The 9,360-nt window shown below is 49.0% G+C and overlaps 1 long non-coding RNA gene across 1 annotated transcript; it reads left to right on the plus strand.

Annotated features, from left to right (window-relative positions):
- The first annotated feature begins 35 nt into the window (after nucleotides 1-35).
- On the plus strand, nucleotides 36-8,613 carry LOC146766728 (uncharacterized). The gene is made up of 2 exons (XR_014956858.1): nucleotides 36-5,668; nucleotides 8,444-8,613. It is a non-coding gene; the product is annotated as an uncharacterized LOC146766728 (long non-coding RNA).
- Nucleotides 8,614-9,360: the final 747 nt, after the last annotated feature.

A 9,360-nucleotide genomic window follows, 5' to 3' on the forward strand; every position in this document is an offset into this window, starting at 1 on the left:
CGCCCGGTGAGAACGCCGGTAAACCGAGCGCGCCGCCGAAGCGCGCCGGAGGTCGGAGGCCATGCGGAACGCGGCGCCGCCCCGCCGTCGGTATGTCCGCCGCGTCCCGGTAGCCGCCGTGATGCCGCCAGCGGCCGCGCAAGGGCGACGCTGCATCAGGCAGCGCGGCGGGCAGCCCGCTGTGGGTCCTGCCTGAGCGCGCGCGGGCGCTGGTAACGGCCCGGCCAAAGGGCTCGGGTTTGGGCTGTACCACTAGCGTGGGGAGAGCCCTCTAAGCCCCCCCACCGCCGGCGGGAGGTGGATTGGCCCCGCTGTGACCACGCCCTCTGCGCGGCTCGGCCAATCAGAGGCGGCGGCTCCGTTTCCCGCCCTCCCCGCCCTGAGGGCCCGCAGTGGCCCGGAGCTTCCCGCGCTTTTCCCTCACGATCCGCACATTCCAGCGGAATTCCCAGCGCATCCCGGCCCCAGGGCTCCTCCAGAGCACCTGTACACCGGGTAGCCAATGGCACGTAGCGCTGAGGCTGTTACGGCTGCAAAGCTGGCGGGCTAGGGGTCGCCACGCTTAAAAAGAGACGGAATGTGGGAAAATGCTGTAGATTTCTGCGTTCTGCTCTTTACATTGGCCCCTCCAGCACCTCCCGTCTGTACATAAAGGATGCACGTTGCTTATTCATACAGGTTTTCCAACAGAAAGGTTCATTCACATAAGATATTTTATAGGATTAGCTGCATAACTCACTTTGGGCAACACCCAGATCTGGGTTTTGGGGTGAATTACCCCAAATTTCAGCACTCAAAAGCTGAAGTTCCACAGGACCAGCTGCTGCTGCCTGCCCTGAGCGTGGCACTCCTGTTAAGCACTAACGCAAACTGACCTCCACAAAAATCACTCTTTTTTGCAGTCCTGCAATATTTTCAGATTTTTTTTTTTTTTTTTGCTGTTGCCTAAATTAATTATTACAGCAAGTCACTATCCCTAAATACTCGTATGAATTGTGGAAGGAATTGTTTATATTCCAACAGTCGCAGCTGTGCTCCTGCACAGGCTTTGATTTCTCTTTGTCGGTAAAATATCCACATGTGCCTCCACGTGCAGGGCTCAGATTCCCGAGGTGAATATATTGATTTATTTCCTTGGCCTGTGGGATCCCCAGAGCTCCCCAGAAGCTGTTGGGATGCTGCATTCCCACTGAGCAGGGATGGATGGATTTCCCCCGCAGCTCTGCCTTGTGAACTTTAGCTCCACTCAGCAAACACTGCCCGAGGTCCCTGCAGTTAATAGACACTCAGCACTACAGAGGCTCTTTTGTGTGAGACAGGAATCTTATCCAGGTGGGTGGTGCCCAGAGGTCCTGGAAGTGCTTGACTGATTAATAAAGTGATTAATTAAGTCTGTGTGACGCTGCTGGTGATGCCTTTGCTGCCCTAGAGTAGAGGCTGGGCAGAGTCCCAGAATAAAGCAGGGATTTCTCCAAAGCATCTCCTCCACGGATCCACCTTGGGCAGCACCAGAGCCCAGCCAGGGCTGCACCCAAATGACCCAAAATGGTCCCAAAATGCACGAGCGCTCCCGGGGCTCTCCCTGGGATCAGCTCTGCTCCATTGGCACCTTGGAGTTCATTGTCCCATTCCAGCTCCAGCCCATCAGTCCCACCCTGCTTGTTTTTCTCTCTCCAGCCCACGCTGTTTGTGCTCCTGGGCTGAGGTTTGGATCATTTGTCCTTGGTGCCCAGCTGGAGCAGGAATTGTTTTGTCTCCCTGCTCTGTGCACAGAGCTCAGCATCCCCTGGTGTGAAACCCAGACCCACACACTAAAGCAGCTCAGAATGTGAAAATATAAAAGCCAAAACCTGAGGCATCACTGGTTTGAGGCATTGGCTGAGGAGTTGCTTCAGCAGCAGCTGGAGGTGCTGGGCAGTCAAACCCGGGGTTGTAAGGGGAAAATCTGGGAGTGTTTGGGCCTTGGGGTTGGATTCCAGCTGGAATAAACCCTGAGGTGCAGAGGTGCTGGCTGCTCACCTCAGCCAAGCTCTGCCATGCCCAGTGCGTGCTGTGCAGTCTGCTCCAGCAAACATGAGGGAAGACTGTTTCTATCCAAGGATTTTACAGGCTGAGTCTAAATCCACATCAGGTAATTCCTCATTTCGTGTTAGCTGAACTCCAGGTGTGCTCGTGCCTAGGAATGCCATCAGTGACATCAGAAGCTGAGATCTGGGGATAAAGTCAGGCGTGGGGACATTGCCAGGCTTGTGCTTTGGCTTTTCAGGGGCAGTAACTGAGGGAAGGAGGGAAAGGAGATGTTTGCAGAGCAAATTTGGGGGACTGGAAGTGCACACAGCATTTCTCATGGTGGTTATGGGGTTTTGGTCTGTGTGTTACTTTTCTTTTGGCTAATGACGCAGCCAGCTCAGTGTTCATAGGTATAATCATTATTTTGATACACAAATGCATCTGCCACACAAGCAGTACACAGGTGAGCCCAGCACCTCTCAGAATACTCAGCACTTGTTTGGATGAGCTTTAACTGCTCTTTTCCCACAGTGTGGGGACAATTCCCAAATGTTCCCCTTAAAGGGGTCTGTGCTGAACTATTGTGCAGCCCAGCAGGGCTCAGGGTCAGGTCTTCTTCCTGGATTTTTAAAATGAAAATGAAAACTTCCTGTTTTACTATTTCTGCTGGTAATTTCATCTGATTGCATATAACCCTTACGCTGTTCTAAATAATTTCTCTCCCTTAATATACTCACAAATTGCTCCCTAATTCCCCATCATCGTTATTTTGACCAAACCATGCATGTGTCATTTTTAATTTCCACTCTAAATTAGTTCTCTCTGGCTTTGAGAGACAAAGCCAATATAACTGTGAGACATTCTGAGTGATATTTAAGCTTCCCCTCTGCCACCTGGATGGAAAACTGGGGTGAAATCTTAGCTGCAGGTCTGTCAGTTGATTGATTTTTTTTTAAATTAGGCAACACAGTCCCACTTCTGCCTGGTCTTTCTTCTCTCTCACCTTTCTCTGGTGAGTTCATCAACTGTAATCCCAGTCCAGGTCATTGTTGTATCCAAAAGTTTGGGACACAGGGAGGAATCCAGGCAGTGCCACCCCCTGGATGCCCAGGACAGCCTGCTTTGCTGATTCTTCACAAAATGCCCCTGAAGCCATGATTTATTTTCGGGAAGCAGGAGCTGCCCTGGTTGGGAAGAAGCTTCACCCACCAGCCTGACATGGAGCTGTGCTGCCTCAGAGACACCCACACAGCTCCATCTCAAACCTGCCATCCAGCAGCTCCTTCCCACCGAGGAAAAACCCTCAGCTCCTTCAAATCTCCTCTTCACCAGATTTTTATGCCCCCTCTTAAAATATGGCTCCCTGTCAGTGCTTAACGTGGGGAAATTTTTCCAGCAGGAAAAGGTTCTGTTTAAATGTAAGGAAATGGGGATTAGTTTTTTCTGTATCTCTCCAAACCCACAGTAACACCTAATTAAATATTTATGGCAGCTTAGCAGGATCCATAAAGGAGCTGTTGTCTAGAAAGCTCTGGAGCTTCACTCCATACAGTAAAGGAGTGTTTCAGGCACAGGCCAAAGAAGCAGCAGGTGCAGGAGGCAGTGATTCCTTACACAGGGTCCTGAGGCACTCCAATGTGCAAAATCCAATTATGCCCAATACTATGGACTTCACAGCCATGTGTTATAAAAATAGCTGTGCTGGGAGACCAGAAATCTTCAGAGACATAGCCAAAAATAACCACATGAAATGCCTGGAAGGAGCAGATTCCCCAGAGATGGGATTTCTGGAGTCTTGGAGCCAGACTCCAGTGCAGAGCACGATTCCCAGCAGGGGAAAACCTCCCCAACCTTTAGCTGTTGCTGAATCATATAAATCAATTTCCAGAGCCTGCAGCCCTATCAGTGATAGGTCTATAAATCTGTCAGGGCTCTGGTATTGTTAGAATTATTCTGTGAATTTTGGTGCAAATTGTGTGCAGACAATGTGCTCTTTCAGCAGGCTTGGATCACACGGGGACCTCGGGGTGGGAAGTTCTGCAGCCCACGCTGGGTAAAACCCATTTTATTCCTGAGGAATAGGACTGTTGGTCAAATTCCCCACACAGAAAAGGTAAGAAACCATTCATACTAATAAGAATACTGGCTATAAAATATCAGGACTGGACTGGCTTCAGGCACAAGGAACAGAAATGAATATTTAGGGATTTTATTGTTCGGTGAGCCCCACACTTCATGCAGACTCTGTGCCCTTTCACAGCCAGAAACAGAAACAAATTGTCTGACTTGTTTTACTCCACAGGAAAGGAAATCTGACTCTTCCCACAGCAAGCAGCCTGGGAACGTCACAAACCCTGAATTATCCCTGCTTGACGAGCTACATCTGCTTCCAGAGCATCTCAAATCATCTCATAACCCTTCCTTTAACTTCGGTGCCGCTGCCTCGGGGCACGTGGGAACAATTTGGCCACTGCAGAACTCCAGTCCCTGTGAGAGCAGCACCTCTGCAGGGCTGTGCCTGGCTCTGGCAACAAACCAGGATGAGTTTGGGCAATTTGATGTCAGACTGAGGGGGTGAGGCAGCAGCAAAGCCACTGTCAGGGCTGAGATCCTAGTTTGGGCCACAGAGCAACTCATTCCCACCTGGGGACTTACAGCAGCTTCAGCCTCTGTCAAGTAAAACCTGGCCCAAAACCTTGACCCCTGCAGCCAGCTGTTTTCTGGCATCTATAAAGATACAGATTTTAGGGGAGGCAGGAAGGAATAAATCAGAAATTGCTACAGTTCTGTAAACTCCACAGAAAGCCTGCAAGGAGCTCCTTTAGTTTCAGCTGCAGAAGGCAAATGTCAGCTTGGAGGCCTGAGCCACAATCCATGAGCTTGTCTGTGCACAAACCATAACAAGTTCCTCCATGTGGGAGAGTTTATAAGTTTGGAGGTCAAGGTATTTAGCCACTGATAGCACAGCCTTGGCTCTCATTTATCTGCCTCCTAGGAGAAAACAGTTGGATGTGATCTATGAACTTCCTAGAGCTACATATGCATGTATGATATCTCAGAAAATAGCAATAATTGTACCCATAATGTAGAGATAAAGCAGATTAATTCATTCATAACAATATAAACATATGGTTCTGTAAATCTGCCAAGGGCAAGAGAGTTCTGTGGCCAGGTCTGAAACAGAACATTTCTCCTCAGATCTCTCTGAAAGCAAAGCTGCAGGAAAAAAAGGATGTTCTGTATGTGGTGCTGTTGCATCCTAAGGGTGTTTCCCCCAGTTTTTGCCTGTCTGTGCAGATTTTCTTCCACAGCTCACAGCCTGCTGCTCTGGTTGATATAAATATGGATCCAGAGCTTCTCTGGTAGCAGAGGCAGTTTGCTGCTAGGGGCTGGAATTCACATCAGAATCTCCTGCATTGCAAACCATAACCAAAATGAAAATGCACACGAAATCCCTCCCCATCTCTGTTCTCAGGTCGGAATAACATCACACAGAGCTGTTACTTCTGGAAGCAGAGGAAGGAGGAAGCCCGACCTGCACATGCTTGCACCATCTGCTGGCAGCATCTCCACTGACAGACATTCCTAGAAGGGATTCTGGAATTCCTCATCCACACCTAGGGACACGAGGCCACCGTTATAAAGGTTTAAGATTCAGGTGAGTGTTGGACCCCTGGATGCTGAGAATTTCAGACTTTCTGTGCTGCCAGGCACTGACCCCCAGGAGAAACTGCATTGACCTGAGGCCGTGGAGAAGCTTCCAAAATGGAATGATAGAACTGGGATTGTGGGTGTGCAGAATAGAAGTGTGTGATACCACATGGTGGGAAAATTAAGAGTTTAAGGGTTTAGAATATAGTAATAGATATAAAGTAAGCTAGAAGTTTTAGGGCGCTGGCTGGTTCTTCTTCTTCACCTTCTTCTCCACGGGTTTGGGTGGTTTTGTGTAATTGGATAAAAAGTCCCCATTGCAGGCACAAGTGGTTGGTTATTGGGTTAAAAGTAAAAATAATTCAGGTGTCATTTCTTAATTGGACAGTTCATCCTTTTAAGGATCTTGCAGAGAGAGAGATGGGACTCCATTTGTAGTTTGTTAGAGTGAAGGGCTGCAGAACTCAGGGTTTGTGAGACTGTGACAGAGGTAAGAACCAACAAACATCTGAGTCCCAAAAAGAAATTCCATCTTGTGCATTTAATCCCCACCTTGGCAGGAGAAAAAAGAGGCAAAAGAATCAATAAGTGAGTACTTGTTTTTCTCCACGGCAGAACCATTTCTGCCAGGTTTTAAGGAATTACACAGCAAAGTGACCCCAACACAACCACCTCAAGCAGGGAACTGCAGAGCCTGTGCCGGCCTCATCCAGGTTTTGTCCCCACCACAGAGCTACCCCCTCGTGAATTTCTGTAACTCCTTGCTGGAATCTCAGCTGAAGAATGGGATTCTGTCAGATTCCTTGCCTATCCCAGAGACTTGATATATATATAATTAAACACAGCCCTTTGTTACATCTACAAACATCATCATGTGAGTGAACGAGTGACTCAAGTGAAAATGAAACTTGATGAAAGCATTTGTGCTGTTGAGGAGTGCAGGGACAGATCCTTCTGCCCCAGTCCTTGGTACAAGAAGAGGCTGTAAGTGGGTGACAGGAGGGAGGTGTTCAGGAAAACCAGCTGCACCTCCTGCAGTCTGTGGAGTTCACAGCACCCAGAGCATCACTAGATGCCCTTGCTTGGCTTTTAAAGAGAACTGGCAATTTTCTAACAGGTAACATCATTATCCCTGCAAAGCCAACAGGTCACATTTGACCCTTCAGCCTGGAGGATGGAACTGGAGGGATCTCTAGGGCTTCTCTAGGTGCAGCTCCTGGGGAGGATTACTGAGAAGTCAGCCCCTGAGCCATCAGGCACTGAACCACTGCTGGAGGGCAGGAATTCCCAGCATGGTGACTCAATGGGAATCAGACCATGGAGCAGGGGGACAAATGACACAAGAGTGAAAACCCATGAAACCAAAGCTAAGGCAGAGAACAGCTGAGCCTCTCTCTATGGTCTGAATGGATTCCCTCTCCTAAGAGAAGCAGCATCACACTAAGCCCAAGGTCATGAGCACACACCTGTCCACAAGAGATGTGTGGAAAAATGAGAACCACTTCACAAGGGACAGCTGAGCAAAGAAATTCCCTTTGAGCAGATTTGGAGTCTGTCAGTGGATGTGTGAATTCCAGCTGTGGCTATGCCAGGGCTACCTGAGCTATGAGCAGCAGCATTTCTTGCTCATTGCAGAATCCCAGACTTGTTTGGGTTGGAAGCGACCTTAAAAACTCATCCCATTACACCTCCTGCCATGGGCAGGGACACCTCTCACTATCCCAGATTGCTCCAAGCCCTGTCCAGCCTGGCCTTGGATACTTCCAGGGATCCAGAGGCAGCCACAACTTCTCTAGGCAACCTAAATACTTGCAAGCACATAATTTCTTTTTTGGACACAACTACAGCAAATTTATTTGCCCGGCAAGCCCACATGGTTTGATGTGAACATCACAAGGGTGATCCCTGTGCCACAAGCAAAATAAGTCTTTTCCCTATTTACTTTGAGGACCACAGGATGTGTACAGCCAGGGTGGCACAGGGCTGAGTGAGCAGCAGGTTGGTTCCTGGACAGAGGTTGTATCTAAGCTCCACAATTTTCCCTGCCTGCATCCAGCTGGCTGGGATGTGTAGGGAGGTGCTGGTTTTGGGGTGTGAAAGGGGATGTACAGTCAAGTTTCATGCTAATTATGGCTTGATCCATAAAACCCTCCCAAATGGAGCTGCTTTGTAGGGTTGACATTTGTATTCCTGCAGCAACCAGATACTGGCAGAAGCATTTTGCCCCGTTCATGCTGCCAGCCAAAAGTGAAAGGCCACAGGCCTGGCAGGTGAATGGGGCAGGGTTTTGGCATTCCCAAACCATACAAGGCAGTTCTGTGAGCACAGCACAAGTCTGCAGAGAATCTACAAAAATGGATGTTGGCACAAACGTGGCATTCTATAGAACAGTAGTGATTCTGTACTGCCTTTCCAAAGGGGCTCCATCACATCAGCTCCTTCCCTGGCACTGCAGGCTCTGGACACAACATCAACTCTGTTTTCCTCTCAGCACAGGGAAGGAGCCTCTCCCTGCTCCTGTCTGGCTGCTCTTGGCAGCTGCAGGGCCTCCAGGAGGGTCTAATCCCACCCCTATATGGAAACCTTCTTCCCCAGGGAGTCCCTTCCCCATGCAAACCATCATCCACCCTCTCAGGCATTAGAGCCAGCCAGCAAAGCCCAGTTCCTCTCTTAAAAAAAAAAAAAAAAAAAACACATAAAAGCGAAATCAGGTGGTGAGAGGCTGTAGGAAACCACATTTTTCTTGTTGTTCTGTTCCCCTCTTATATTGACCTTTGAAAAGGAGCCCTTGGGTGGATCCGGCGCGCAGCGTTCCCTCCTGCCGTGGAATTTCACCTAGTAATTTCTGTGGCCCACAGAAAATCCTTGGAGGGGCTTGTCTGGCTTCAGAAGCAAATCTAAGTGCCTGTGGCTTGACAAATAAACAATCTGAATGTGCTTAATGACTCACAAGCTCGCCTAAGAATAGCTGAACTCTGCAAGATGGAAATTCAGCGCGGGGAACGCGGCCTCCGACATGGGGAGCTGCAGGACACAGTGGGAGATGATGGGCAGGGAGAGGCTGTGGTTGCATTCCTGATGTCCCCTCCCAGCTCCTGGCTAGCAGCATCTCGGAGGATTCTTCGATATTCCTGTGTATCAGCCACCTTGGAGCGCTCCCCAAATTCACCTAATCCACTTTTAAACAAATTATCGGGTTTCGTTTGCGCAGACAGCGAAGTTCTCCTTGTTTATCCCGGATTGTTTGAAAGCACCATTTATTCTCTGGGGTTAAAGAGGGGGCACACAAGTTATCCACATCTCTGTATACATTTCCAAGCACCTACAGCTCATGGAAAAAACTTTTTCCTCCAGCTATTGAGCAAGTAGAAGTTCAGTGACTGAAAAGGGGAAATGGGTTAGGCTGTTTCCTCAAAAAATGGGGGTTTTGGTAGCTGGTGCTTTTCTGAGGCACACTTAGAGAAATGTGTGCTGTGAACTGCTACCACAGCTTCTTACCCCCATTAAGCGCTTTAATCTGACCCCAGGGAAAAAAGAAAGAACACAAGCAAGTTCAGCTGAATATCTGTGACCACAAGAGCTTCCTGTTGGTGCCCAAAGTTCCTGCTGCAAAAGCCTCGCTGTTGTCAGCAGGGCTCAGGGATCATCATGGCTTTGGGATGAGCACAAGGGATGGGTCCTGGATAAAGTGCACAGTCC

Source organism: Lonchura striata, chromosome 8 (genome assembly GCF_050655825.1).
Source record: "Lonchura striata isolate lonStrDom1 chromosome 8, ASM5065582v1, whole genome shotgun sequence".
NCBI lineage: Eukaryota > Metazoa > Chordata > Aves > Passeriformes > Estrildidae > Lonchura > Lonchura striata.